The sequence below is a fragment of the Palaemon carinicauda genome, chromosome 22 (assembly GCF_036898095.1).
Source record: "Palaemon carinicauda isolate YSFRI2023 chromosome 22, ASM3689809v2, whole genome shotgun sequence".
In the NCBI taxonomy this organism is placed as follows: domain Eukaryota; kingdom Metazoa; phylum Arthropoda; class Malacostraca; order Decapoda; family Palaemonidae; genus Palaemon; species Palaemon carinicauda.
This window is the reverse complement of record NC_090746.1, coordinates 6,470,717-6,483,073: the sequence shown is the minus strand read 5'-3', so window position 1 is coordinate 6,483,073 and position 12,357 is coordinate 6,470,717. Positions and strand designations below refer to the sequence as shown.

The following is a 12,357-nucleotide window of genomic DNA, read 5'->3' as shown; positions in this document are numbered from 1 at the left end:
GTTCGCTGATTTCGTCCGAGACTGGAGTATTATCCACGAAACAACAAGTCCTCTCTACCATCAGTCCAATGGGAAAGTAGAAAAGTCCAATCAGACTGTTTGCCACATGATGAAGAAAGTCAATGGAGATCAAAGTAAGTTCTACTACAGTCTGCTGATGTTTGAAAATACACCCAATCCAGACACTTCCCCAGCCCAGAAGCTGATGTCCAGGGGAACAGCGACAAAACTGCCAACTGCACCAGTACTGCTAAAGCCTAAAGTAGTACCAAGTACACAAGTTACAGGTAACATACAACAAAGACAACAGAAGTACCGGAAAAACTATAACAGGAACGCAAAGGCACTTCCATCACTGAAACCTGGTGATACGGTTCGTGTCAGAGATGGTAAACATTGGAGACCAGCACAACTAGCTCCAAACCAGCCCTCTCAGCCAAGATCACACAATGTGGAAACTGAAAATGGAAACATATGGATTTTTAAGGATGCACGAGAAGAACATTTTCCATAGAGCTCCGAGAGACTTTGAGCCTGGTTCAAATAGTGCTGCTTCCCCAATCCCTCAAGATACACCTCAACCTGCTCCTAATCCAAATCCTAATGTCCAGGTTAGACAGGCCCCTAGACCTGCTCCAAGCCCCATTCCTCCAGGTCCCAGGGTCTTCCACCAAGTTCTCCGCATGTTACGACACGCTCTGGTCGTGTCTCAAGGATGCCTTCCAGGTATCAGGATTATCAGATGTAAGTCAGATAAAAAATTGTTAGTGACTGATATTGAATGTAGGTCACAGCTAGCTTTTGATGTTTCATTTTTGAAAAAAATCCTGGATGGTTTTTACAGTAAAGTGTTTAATTGTGCTAAAATTGCCTAATCAAATATTTCTTTTCAGAATTTTGTTAAATATGTCATTTTTTTTTCTGATATTAAAATTTGCTGATGTATTACCAATGCTCTAAATGATTGTCATAAAGAAAGGGAGATATATAGATATTTTTGGTAAATTTTAAATTTGCATAATAACTGTTCAAATATCTATTTCTCCATGCAGTAGTATGTAAGTTTATGTAATGTACATCTGTATGTAAACTACTATCTTTTTATAAGAAGGGGAGATGTTATATATGCGAACGCACCCGCCTTAATGTAATAGAAGAACGCAACCGATTCTGCGCACTCCATAGCCACGCGCCATTGTAATAACTTCAATAAATATTATGTACAAGTTAATCTACACTTGTGGTTTATCCGTAACCTAAAGATGTAACATATACGATGAATATATATATATATATATATATATATATATATATATATATATATATATATATATATATATATATATATATATATATATATATATATATATATATATATATATATATATATACTATATATAATATTAGTATCCATATTAGTTGTTAGGCAATACACGACTCTGCTCCTTAAAAATAAAAAATATTTTCAGTAGAATATTGAAACGGCCATTGTATTTGTTAACGAGGTAGTTAACCAAAGGTAGAATCAGTTGAGTAGCCCTCCCCACGTGCTCTTAAAAAATGCCACATTTATCTTTGGGTTTACTAATACGGTCGTAAAGTCCCTGCTTATCAAAGTTGATTTAATATTTTCCTTATACGTTTTACTTTAAGTGGTCGATGTATGGTTCGAGCTAATAATGGATGCATGCGAGAATATGTTGGAAATTAAATCTGTTCATAGCTTAACAGGTGATAGATCCAGTTGCACTACAGTATGTTAGAGGCATAGTTGTGCAGAACGTTTTATTGAGAACTAAGGATTATGGGACCTTCCAGCCGACAAAACAAACGTTCGTCCAACAAAACTGTTACCATATCAAATGGTTCGAAGTGGACTTTAAATAAGAGATACTATGAAACCCGATATGGCAAAAAAATAGTGATACCATATCCAACTGTCCATACACCCTATGTACTCGTTCGCAGATCAAATGTTGACGGACATTCCCTCTTTTCGTGTTTATCTGGTAATAGTTTTGTTACGAACTTTACTTTAGCTCTGTCGTCGACAGTCTCGTCTGGTTCGTCTAGAAGGTCCTTAAGTCTGTAAAGAAGTCGTGTCAAATTAATTTTGGCCAGCCCATAAACTGTTTAGCAAGGTCAATAGAGTTCGTTAAAACCCCTGGATTAGTCCTGGGGAATATGATTTTGGAGAAGAGAGAAATCGGTCTAGCATCGGGGAAGGATTTGAAGGTTGGTGAAGGTTTTACTTGCAGACTGCTGGCAAGGGACCTAAGGAAGGTTGACCTTCTTTTAAGTCCAGCAGGTAAGTCCTTGATGTCTTTGAGGGAGTGGATTCGATAGAAGTTGTCAGTAAAACTGTATTCAGTTAGGGCCGCTCTATTCACAAGGCTGACTATGCTTTACAAAGATCAGGGGCCTATACAACTTTTTCTCGTTTCTTTTAAGATTAAATGTGATAACTGGATTTATTACCTCCACCATCGAAGTTTAGAGGAGGTTATGTTTTCGTCCCTGTTTGTACGTTTGTCTGTGAACAACTTAACGGGCATTAATTGTTATGTTGAGACGTGGAAGTGATTCAGTTTGGAAAATCCTAGGTTTAAGGTCAAGGTCACGCAAAAGGTCGACTGAATTAACCCTAACCTTAACCCCAAGTTCGCACATGGTTGTCACACAGACTTCAAATACGCCTACGGTCTACATTGATTCTAGGAAAGGCAAGCTGGTTTCGAGGAATAAGCTACCATAGTGGAGGTCTGCACTCTCCGTGCTTTTCTGGTTTACTTCAGTTTTAATAACATTGTAATAAATTGTACGGAAAGAGCGTGAAATGTGGTGGGATGTTGAGGAGCTAAAAGACGCCTTGAGTCGTGTCATGGGTTATACAGCGCTGTATTCATGGCACAAATAGATTAAACAAAATAACGAATAGGATATGGTTCATATATTTGGCTAGAAATTAAAGTATATATTTTCCCTTTAAAATTTAGCTAAATACATAAATTATTGCCCCATCACTAATATCTGATATAACACCAATGCTTTTTTAGCAACCTAACCTAACAATAGTATTAGGGTTATAACGGAAATTGGTGGTGGGGCCATAACAGGAAAGTACCTGTTTTACTAACTGGTTATCCTGTGTTCAATTTAGTTTTGACAAAGAATACTGGGTCAAACCACCCGTTTATTCTACCTGCTCCATATAAAAGTAATTATGGGGATATTAGTTGGAAATTTGGGGTATTAGGGTGGAGGAAATACGAATCAAGAGTTTTTCAGCAATAGTAATGCTTGAAACACTAGACAACCAGATAGAAAAATATATGGTTAGCGTAATTAGCGTGAAATTAAGTATAATGTTTGCCTGGTTATATGATCTTTCTTTGGTCTTGGCTTCATGGCTCTCATCCCTCGCAAATTAACATATTTTTGTTCTAGTAAGTGGTGTTCATGGATATTCTGAGCACGCCAAGGATGTGGGTCATTATTTTGGGGATATTGTTTACTTTTACGGCTTTCTTAATTTAAAGGTTGTTTTCTTTGTCATGTCACATATAGACATCCTGTGCCATACAGGTTATTCAAGATCTGTTTGTCGTGTACATTCTTGGGCATTGGGAGTATCGAAGAGCATATCTACATTAACTGTCAAAAACACATCACTTACAAAATAAAGTCCTCAACTTTTTGAAGTCCTTCATATATTTATTATTATTATTATTATTATTATTATTATTGTTGTTGTTATTATTACTGTATTTGCTAAGCTACAACTCTATTTGGAAAACCAGGATGCTATAAGCCTAGGGGCTCCAACAGGGAAAATAGCCCAGTGAGGAAAGGAAACTAGGAAAAATATAATATATCAGGAACAGTAACATTAAAATAAACATTTCCTATATAAACTATAAAAACTTTAACAAATCAACAGGAAGAGAAATAAGATAGAATTGTGTGCCTGAGTGTACCCTCAAGCAAGAGAACTCTCATCCAAGATAGTGGAAGACCATGGTACAGAGGCTATGGCACTACCTAAGACTAGAGGACTATGGTTTGATTTTTGAGTGTCCTTCTCCTAGAAGCGCTGCTTACCATAGTGGGAGCTTTGTCCTGCATATTTGAAAGCTCTAGAACCCACAGCAGAGGTAATATTGCTTCCAATAACATGAAACCATTTGCAAAATTTCGACATGATTTGCAGCAATTCTTTATAGATATTTTGGAGTTACTGTTCAAGAATTCATTATTCTAGCACTTTTGATATGAAGAATATAGCAACAATAGCTATAGGCTATAGTGAACGGAGATTGTTTAAAGTAATATTGAAGCTTTTTAAGAGATGGTAGTGTTTAATTTTATCAAATGCCTTTTCTATAAAATCTCTTTTTGGGCTCAGGCCATGTCGTCCTGATGGAAGTTCCTTCATAGTAGCTTCCTAGATTATATTTAACTACAGTGATATATCCCAGAGAATTTTACTTAAGGTATCCAGAATTCTAACTCCTGGCGCGAATATCCCTTGTTTTCGCCTTTAGGGATATCGCATAATATCAGAGGACGTATTCTTGACAACGCCACATAGCTATCTACACCCCTAATAGCATTTACGCTTTGAAAGGGGAAAGTGGCAAGAATTGTAGAAGGGCCGTTATTAAGGCAACGCTCCTACTCTTACTGTTGTTGAGCGCCAGTATGACGTCACGTCCAGGCGCCATCTTGTCATTCTCTCTCATAGCGATACTAACTCGGTGTTTTCCCCAGTGCTTTCTCGCTATTTTGGGATTGCTTTAGCTGCTATGATGCTTTCTCCAGCTTCATCTGCCTCTGGAAAGTTGAATATTATCTTTAATTTGTATAAATGTAAGCTCTGGCCAGTTGGCCAGTTTTTTAATCGATTCAAGACTTAATTAACGTAACGATCTGTTGCCTAACCAGATGGCGTCATGGACGCGGTCGTTCGATATGCATGTGTCATTTAGTCAGCCAGAACGACCTTCCCGGTATATATTCGCTTTAATAAATTTAGCTATTTAGCATTTTGTAGCTAGGAAATATTATGCCGATGGTACTGTGGTTTCGGCGATTTAGTTACTGATCCTCACTCATGTTAGGCCTACTAGCGTAGGCACCTAGCCTTTACTCTCATGCATGATATAGTTTTCCTAGTGTGATAATTTATTGAAGCTTTAGGCAATATTTTATACATATAAGATATTACTGCATAAATTTTTCCCTTCCAAGATAGTATACGATAGAGTTTTGGTAGTCGATTCTCAACGCTCCTAGGCTACTAGCCTAGGGGCTTTAGTATACTTTCATACAGGTCCCCGATTGCTCTTGTATCGTCTTATTAAGTGGAGACTGACACCTCCTAATCTTTTTAAGCGATTCCAATCTCCCTAGGGGATTTAAGAGCAATCTCTTCTCCCTCTGAATTAGCCTAGGCTAAACCCTTGTCGGTTTTACCCAGAATTTTATTCGGGTAAATCTAGGCTAGGGTGTTTCTGCCCCTTCCCTTAACCGCAAATACTGGTTTTGATTTTGGGTCAGAACATCTGAGTATTCCGTCTGTGGTCGGTGGCCAACTGGCTTGGTGAATTGACTTCCTAAGTCATGTTAGGCTACCGATGCAGTAGGTTAGACCTCCCTAGGCCTCACCTGAAGGCATTATATGACATGATGCCTCCTCCCTGTGGCCTAGCAGACAGTCCTGTGCCGGCAGAACCTAAGAATTGAATTCTTCTATTGATTGGGGGACTCCGATACTAGACTTTGTTCCTACCATCTGAGACAGCAGCGAGGGTGCTGCCATCTCATTCTGTACTGGGCTAACCCTAGGCTAGGGAATCTAATTCCCTGGCCCCATGGGTTAGTCCTTGTACCATAAACGGAGTCTTTTTAGGTGAGATAGAACCTGCCGGCTCCTACCTCGCCTACAGGACCCTCGCCCCTCCCCTTGCTGTCCTTTAGTGATGTCCTAGCCTTCACATATCTTGGCCATCATCCTACAATCAACCCTAGTGTGGGTAGGTTGTGGGATTGGCTCGGGTTCTCTGTCGGCTGCCGGCAAAGATTCCCCCACCCCTATTGAGTGTTCTACAGTCCTCTCTTGGTCTGCCTTCCATAACCTTGCCGGCAGAGTTCGGTCGGGTTGTGATTGGATGGAAGCCCGAATGTATCAATTCCCCCTCCCATATGAACCCTCATTCTGGATGGAGGGCTGTAAGGCTGAGCCTTTACATGCCCCCCAAATCCATGCTTTCTCTTTCTCTCTTATCACTTGTACCCTGGGTCCTAGCTGCCGGCATCCATGAGGCCGTCGGCAGCCGGCTGGATTGCAGACCACCTGCAGACTGCACTGCTGCCGAATGCTATGGGTTGCCGACGATCGGCGACCCACTGGCAGCCGGTCGAATGCTTGTCTGACGACATATCTCTCGCTGTCGGCTGACGGAGAGCTGCCGAATGTTGGCGACCCCCCGGCAGCCGGCGGTCTGCCACCCACTACCATTAGAAGGCAGTGCACCTTCTATTTAAACCCAGGAAAATATGCCGGCATGTCCTACAGTATATAGCTGTACAGTGGTCAGCAGAATTGCAATATTGATCATACTGCATTAAGAAAACCACTGTATAGTTTGTACGGTAGCCCATACAATTTCTAACCTACATGGTGTTTCATGGGCAGCCTATTGTGAGACCACTTGATATAAAGAAAGTGAGTTCTTTCTTTAATTTACAGTGATCACTACATTCAATCCCCAATATTGAATTCTAGAAGACTGTGTTATGTTACACCATTATATATCCTGAGGATAAACGTCTTCCATTAATATTTCTAGCCTTAAGAAATACCCTTAGATTCTATTTTGGGGAAGTCATAGCAATTGGATGAGCAGGAAACACATGTAGGTGTCTTTCCTCTTTCCTTTCTAGCTTATCTATCCTATGCTAAAAATATACCTAACATTGTATGATGAATTTTGTGAGATAATTCCCCGATTATCATCTGCCTTTCCTTTCTTTACGGGAGGACCGTCTCGAGTGTGGAAACCATTTCTGTAAGGTCCGCAGTAAGAACTTCTGCGGCCATGGACTGTGCAGGACGCACATGCGCTGCGCAGCGACGAAGGGCTCTCTGAAGTATTGGGACCCCCCAGGTATGTGACATATGTTCAAATCTGGTTACTGAGGCTTTTGATGATCTAAAGTCAACTGAGTCAAGGGATGCAGCAAGAGAGAAGCTGCGTAAATGGGTCAGAGGTTTTCAGAAGAACACCACTGGCCCATACCTTCCTAACGAAAAGATGAGGGCCGGTCTTTTCCCTAGGGCATCTTCGGATGCAGTTATCCCGCAACCTCAATCGGAGATCCCCCTCGTCCAGATTCCGATAGAATCTGAAGTTTCGGATGCCACAAAGGACATACAGCTAGAAGACAACATGTCGGTTGTTTCCGAAGAGACGGAGCGTAGTCTTCTAGCCTAAGAACAGGAGCAGGCGTCTGTGTTACCTCCTGAAGACGACGATGAAGGAACTGAAATCATTTCGGTTTCATCGGCTCCGGTGGCTGAGCCCATCCCTTTGACCTCCTCTGCCCCTCAATTGGACAATATTAGCCATACCTTAATCTCTCTCCTGTCTATGTTTCAGGATATGAAGGAGTCATCTGAGAAGGAAGCTGCACTTCGATCTGAGATGCACCAGCTCGTGACTTCCCGTTTAGCTCCGAAGAAGCTAAACGTTAAGGACCTTCCCCCTTTCTCTTACGTCAACCCATGGAGGTATACTGAGCAGATGCCTATGTCAGGAGGGAAGATCTTCCTCTCTGACAAGCTGGGTACAGTTCCAGTAGAGGCTATTGAATTTTGGCCCAGCAAAGGAGCCTATCTGGACTGCTACGTTCGTCTGAGGACGGAACCTCCCTCGAAAGAGGAGACAGAGCCGAAAGAGGTCATAATACCGACCTCCCCAAAGCCCAGGCCTTGTTCACCAGTACCTTGAAAGAGAGGGCCTTCACTAGTTCTAAGGTACTGGCTCTCGGCAAGAAGCACCCGTCTTTCATTGCTGCATCTTCCCGTGCCTTCCCCTTTATGGAAAAAGGGTTCAAGGCAGCCTTAAAGGCAGTTGAGGCAGGGAAACCTTGCCCCACACTCAAAAGAGTGTAGGCTGTTCTCCCTTGCCCTACCATCGGATGATGCGGACTGGAAGGATGTCTATAACACCTTCTCAGTCGGGAATTTGGAGGCTGACATTGCCGGACGTCAGTTCGGAGAAGACCTCCCTAAGTTGTCGGACTTCCACCTGCGCAGGGAGCAGGAAACGAAGGAAAGACTTGCCGCCTCGATGTCTCTCCAGACTGGACTGGAAACAATGGCAAGTGTCCCCAAACCCCAGATATGTACATAGTCTTTGCCAAAGCTCACCTGGCAACAGTCACTAATGACCTGTACAACTTTATTAAAGCCAGACGGGCTTGTAGAGAGTTCGTGTTCGCCTCGGCTGCGGTGAGGCACGAACCGAGGAAGTTGATAGCTTCCAACATCTGGGGAAAAGACATCTTCCCAAGTGAAGTGGTCAAAGAGGTTGTCGACAAAGCTGCCACGGAGAATAGGAATCTTCTCCAAAAGTGGTGTTTGTCGGCTAAGAGAAAGTCTTCACCAGATGAGGGTCCCCAACCCAAAAGGAAGACTAAACGACCAAGAGCGCCCTCTCGCCCACCTCGACAACAGCAACTTTCCGTGGCCACGGTGTCCCAGACGGTGGCACAACCACCCACCATGTTCCAATTGGTGCCCCAGCAACTAGCGACACAGTTGCCTGTTTTCACCCCAGCCTTTGAAAGGCAATCCATGACCTTTCGGCGGAAGTCTCGAGGTTCCTCTAGACGCCCCTCTAGAGGCAGGGGCAACAAGGGTGGATGTGGCCAAGGAGGAAAGTCCTCCAACCAGCACTCAAAGTGAGATGCTTCCGGTAGGAGGGAGACTTTTCTTTTTCCGGGATTGTTGGACCTTGATCCCTGGGCCCACAGCCTGATCAAGAACGGACTGGGTTGGAGATGGAACACAACTCCACCACTTTTCCCTCAATTCTTCCAACACTCAACCCCCATTCTGGAAGAATATGTCCAAGAACTCTTGGACAAGAGAGTCATAAGAATGGCAAAGTCCGTCAAATTCCAAGGAAGGCTGTTTTGTGTTCCGAAGAAGGACTCTGAAAAACTCGGAGTCATTCTGGACTTGTCACCACTCAACAAGTTCATAGTGAACCACAAGTTCAGGATGCTTACTCATCAACACATAAGGACACTACTGCCCAAACAGGCATATACAGTCTCCATAGACATGGCGGACGCATATTAGCATGTCCCAATCAATCGACAAGTTTCCTCCTACCTAGGATTCAAGCTACAAAAGAGACAATATGTCTTCAGAGCCATGCCCTTGGGACTAAACATAGCCCCAAGGGTATTCACAAAGCTTGTGAACGCAGTTATCCGTCAACTATGCCTAAAGATAGTTCAGGTGATTGCCTACCTGGACGACTGGCTGGTGTGGGCAGCATCCGAAGAAGAATGCATGCAAGCCTCCAAGGAAGTGATCCAGTTCCTGGAACTAGGATTCAAGATCAACCTGGAAAAGTCTCGACTATCTCCAGCTCAAAAGTTCCAATGGCTGGGCGTTCACTGGAACTTACAGTCACACTACCTCTCCATTCCATCAAAGAAGAGGAGAGAGATAGCGGGATCTGTCAAGAGACTTCTACGATCCGACAGGATATCAAGACGGCAACAAGAGAGGGTTCTGGGTTCTCTCCAGTTTGCCTCAGTGACAGACCCAGTGCTGAGAGCACAATTAAAAGATGCATCAGGAGTCTGGAGAAAATACGCATCAAACGCTCGAAGAGATCTAACAAGACCGATACCAACTCGTCTGCGATCACTCCACAAGCCATGGTCGGCGGCCAAGTACTATCGTGAACAAAAGTTCGTTCCCTTAGACCTCCAGATAGTGAACACGAATCGCCTGACTATGAATCACCGAAGCTTTTGAACAGATAGGTCATGGAAAACCCAATAGATGGAGCATGGCAAGGACGTTGGGCACAGAGAGGAAGAGGAAGTATTTATTTTTCTAAAGCATTGAGTAAAGTCTCCATAATCTGATATTGTTAGAAAGTGATAGATGATTTTGTTGTTTTTGACGTTACTGGGTTTGTGTGTAAAATGAGCACTTAACGAAATATGCTATATAAATATGAGAATAAAATTATGCTTACGATATCTACATTCTTGAATTGGTATTCTCATATATTATCGTATCTCATCAACAGACATGACCAACTAAGGGTCATTACAAAAAATTTTATCTTAAATGTGTACGGAAGTGTTATATAATCTGCAAGTAGCCTATCGTAAAAACAAAAACATTTGTTGAAGCAAGTCGGCAATTTGTTTTATTATTTCACTTCTGTTATTAATGTAGTAAGCACAAACTGCTGTTTTTAAATATTAAACTTAGCCGGTGAATATATAATAGCTGACGTCTCCGGCGGCTCGACAGAAAAACACAAAAACTCGCGAGCGATCGCCATGAAGGTTGCGGGTGTGCCCACCAGCGCCAACTATCGGCCAGATACCGCATATACATGTAAACAGCTCCAGTTCTTCTCTGTCGGTCTTGTCGACAAGTTGATTCCATTACTCGCTGTTAACCTGGAGTTTTTCAACAGTCTTGGTGAAGTACTTCTTTTTGGTTTTGAGCTTTCGCAGTGCAGGTGTTTTTATCTTCAATTTAAACTCTTGAACTCTTTTTTGGATAGATTTAATTGTTGATGACTTTGGATTGTTTTTGGACTTTCTTTGACTTTTCAAAATGGCTGACCCTTCTCCAATTCCTAAATTTTAAATATTTAACTTAGCCGGTGAATATATAGCTGCAACTCTGTTGCTCGACAGACAAAAAACTGTACAAAAAAACTCGCTAGCGATCGCTATACAGGTTGCGGGTGTGCTCATCAGCGCCAACTGTCGGCCAGATACCAAACTCTATGTAAACAAAGACTCAATTTTCTCTCTGTCGACGTGTCGACAAGACGTACTTTACTCGCTGTTGAAACCTGGAGTTTTTCCCATCATCTTTGGTGAAGTACTATATTCTGGTTTGAGCTTTCGCAGTGCAGGTGTTTTATCTTCATCTTAAATCTTGAACTCGTTTTGGATAGATTTAATTTTTGGTGATAAAGAGAGTATGGACTTTCTTTGACTTTTAAATGGCCGACCCTTCCCTTAGACGGAAGTGTGTTTAGGCTTTTAGTAATTATATCACGCAAATAGCTTTCAAAGAGCTAAGGATTTAAAACTTTTTAAATAGAATAGTTTATGAAAGATTTTCTTTGAATATTCTTCGTACTGTTTTCAAAGATGAACTAACGTTTAGTTTATTTATGCTACGCAGTTTGCGCTCTATCGTTACGATAGAGAGAGAGTGTATCACGGTTTCACTTTGCAGAAAGAGTAAATCGATTCTGACGTTTTGTTCATTCTTTCAAAGCTTAAATGTTTTAAATTCTATTCTAAAGGAACTTTTTAATTGAAAAACCTTTCAGTTTTTTCCTTTGGTCAAATAACATGTTTTTTTGACGAAACGTAATTGGGATCTTTTCTTAGGTGCGAAATCAAGAGAGAAAGAGAGAGAGATATAGAGACGGAGGGAGAGAGAGGAGAGAAAACGTTCCGTTCAAGCGGGTAACGTTCTCGAGTTACTCTCGTCCCTAGTCTCTGTACGGGGAGAAAGGATAAAACGTTTTTAGTTTTATTCTCGTCCCCAGGCAATGTACGGTGAGAGATTGAAAACATAGTTTTGAATGAACTAGTGTTTATTCTCTTCCCCAACCACTGATTTTTTTTTATCTTAAAAGATGTTTACTGTTTTTTTTGCTGGTATTAATATGCTTGCATTATACGCCTGATTTCGCATTTACTACCTTTTGATAAGGGTAGAATTGCGTGCTTCGGGTAGAAATCAGTAAAAGGTTCGATTTCAGTGTAATAAGTGCAAAACAGAAAATCGTAGTGATAAAGTGATATTGCGCAAAGTGTTACAGTGTTGCGTCCGAGGGTTCGTCTGTTCGTGCCTGTCGTTCACCTAGTCCGGGACCTCTTGCAAGCTCCCAAGCCCAGGGGAGAAGTAATGTCATACGACTTATGGGTTCGAGAGGCCTTGATCAACGAACAGACGTTTCCCTCTATGGTATCGGGTGTATCTTACCAAGATCTCCCCTACCATAAGGCGAGAGAGACGTTTTTCTCCTCGTCATCCGAAGGCTTTTCGCATAAGAAACCTGTAAC

At 42.0% G+C, this 12,357-nt stretch overlaps 1 long non-coding RNA gene across 1 annotated transcript in view; it reads left to right on the top strand.

The window, feature by feature from the left end:
- The first annotated feature begins 2,132 nt into the window (after positions 1–2,132).
- LOC137616308 (uncharacterized) overlaps positions 2,133–12,357 on the top strand; it is a 63,511-nt gene continuing 53,286 nt past the window's right edge. Inside the window, exon 1 of the long non-coding RNA XR_011039389.1 lies at positions 2,133–2,308. This is a non-coding gene — a long non-coding RNA (uncharacterized lncRNA). The remainder of the gene's footprint in view (positions 2,309–12,357) is intronic.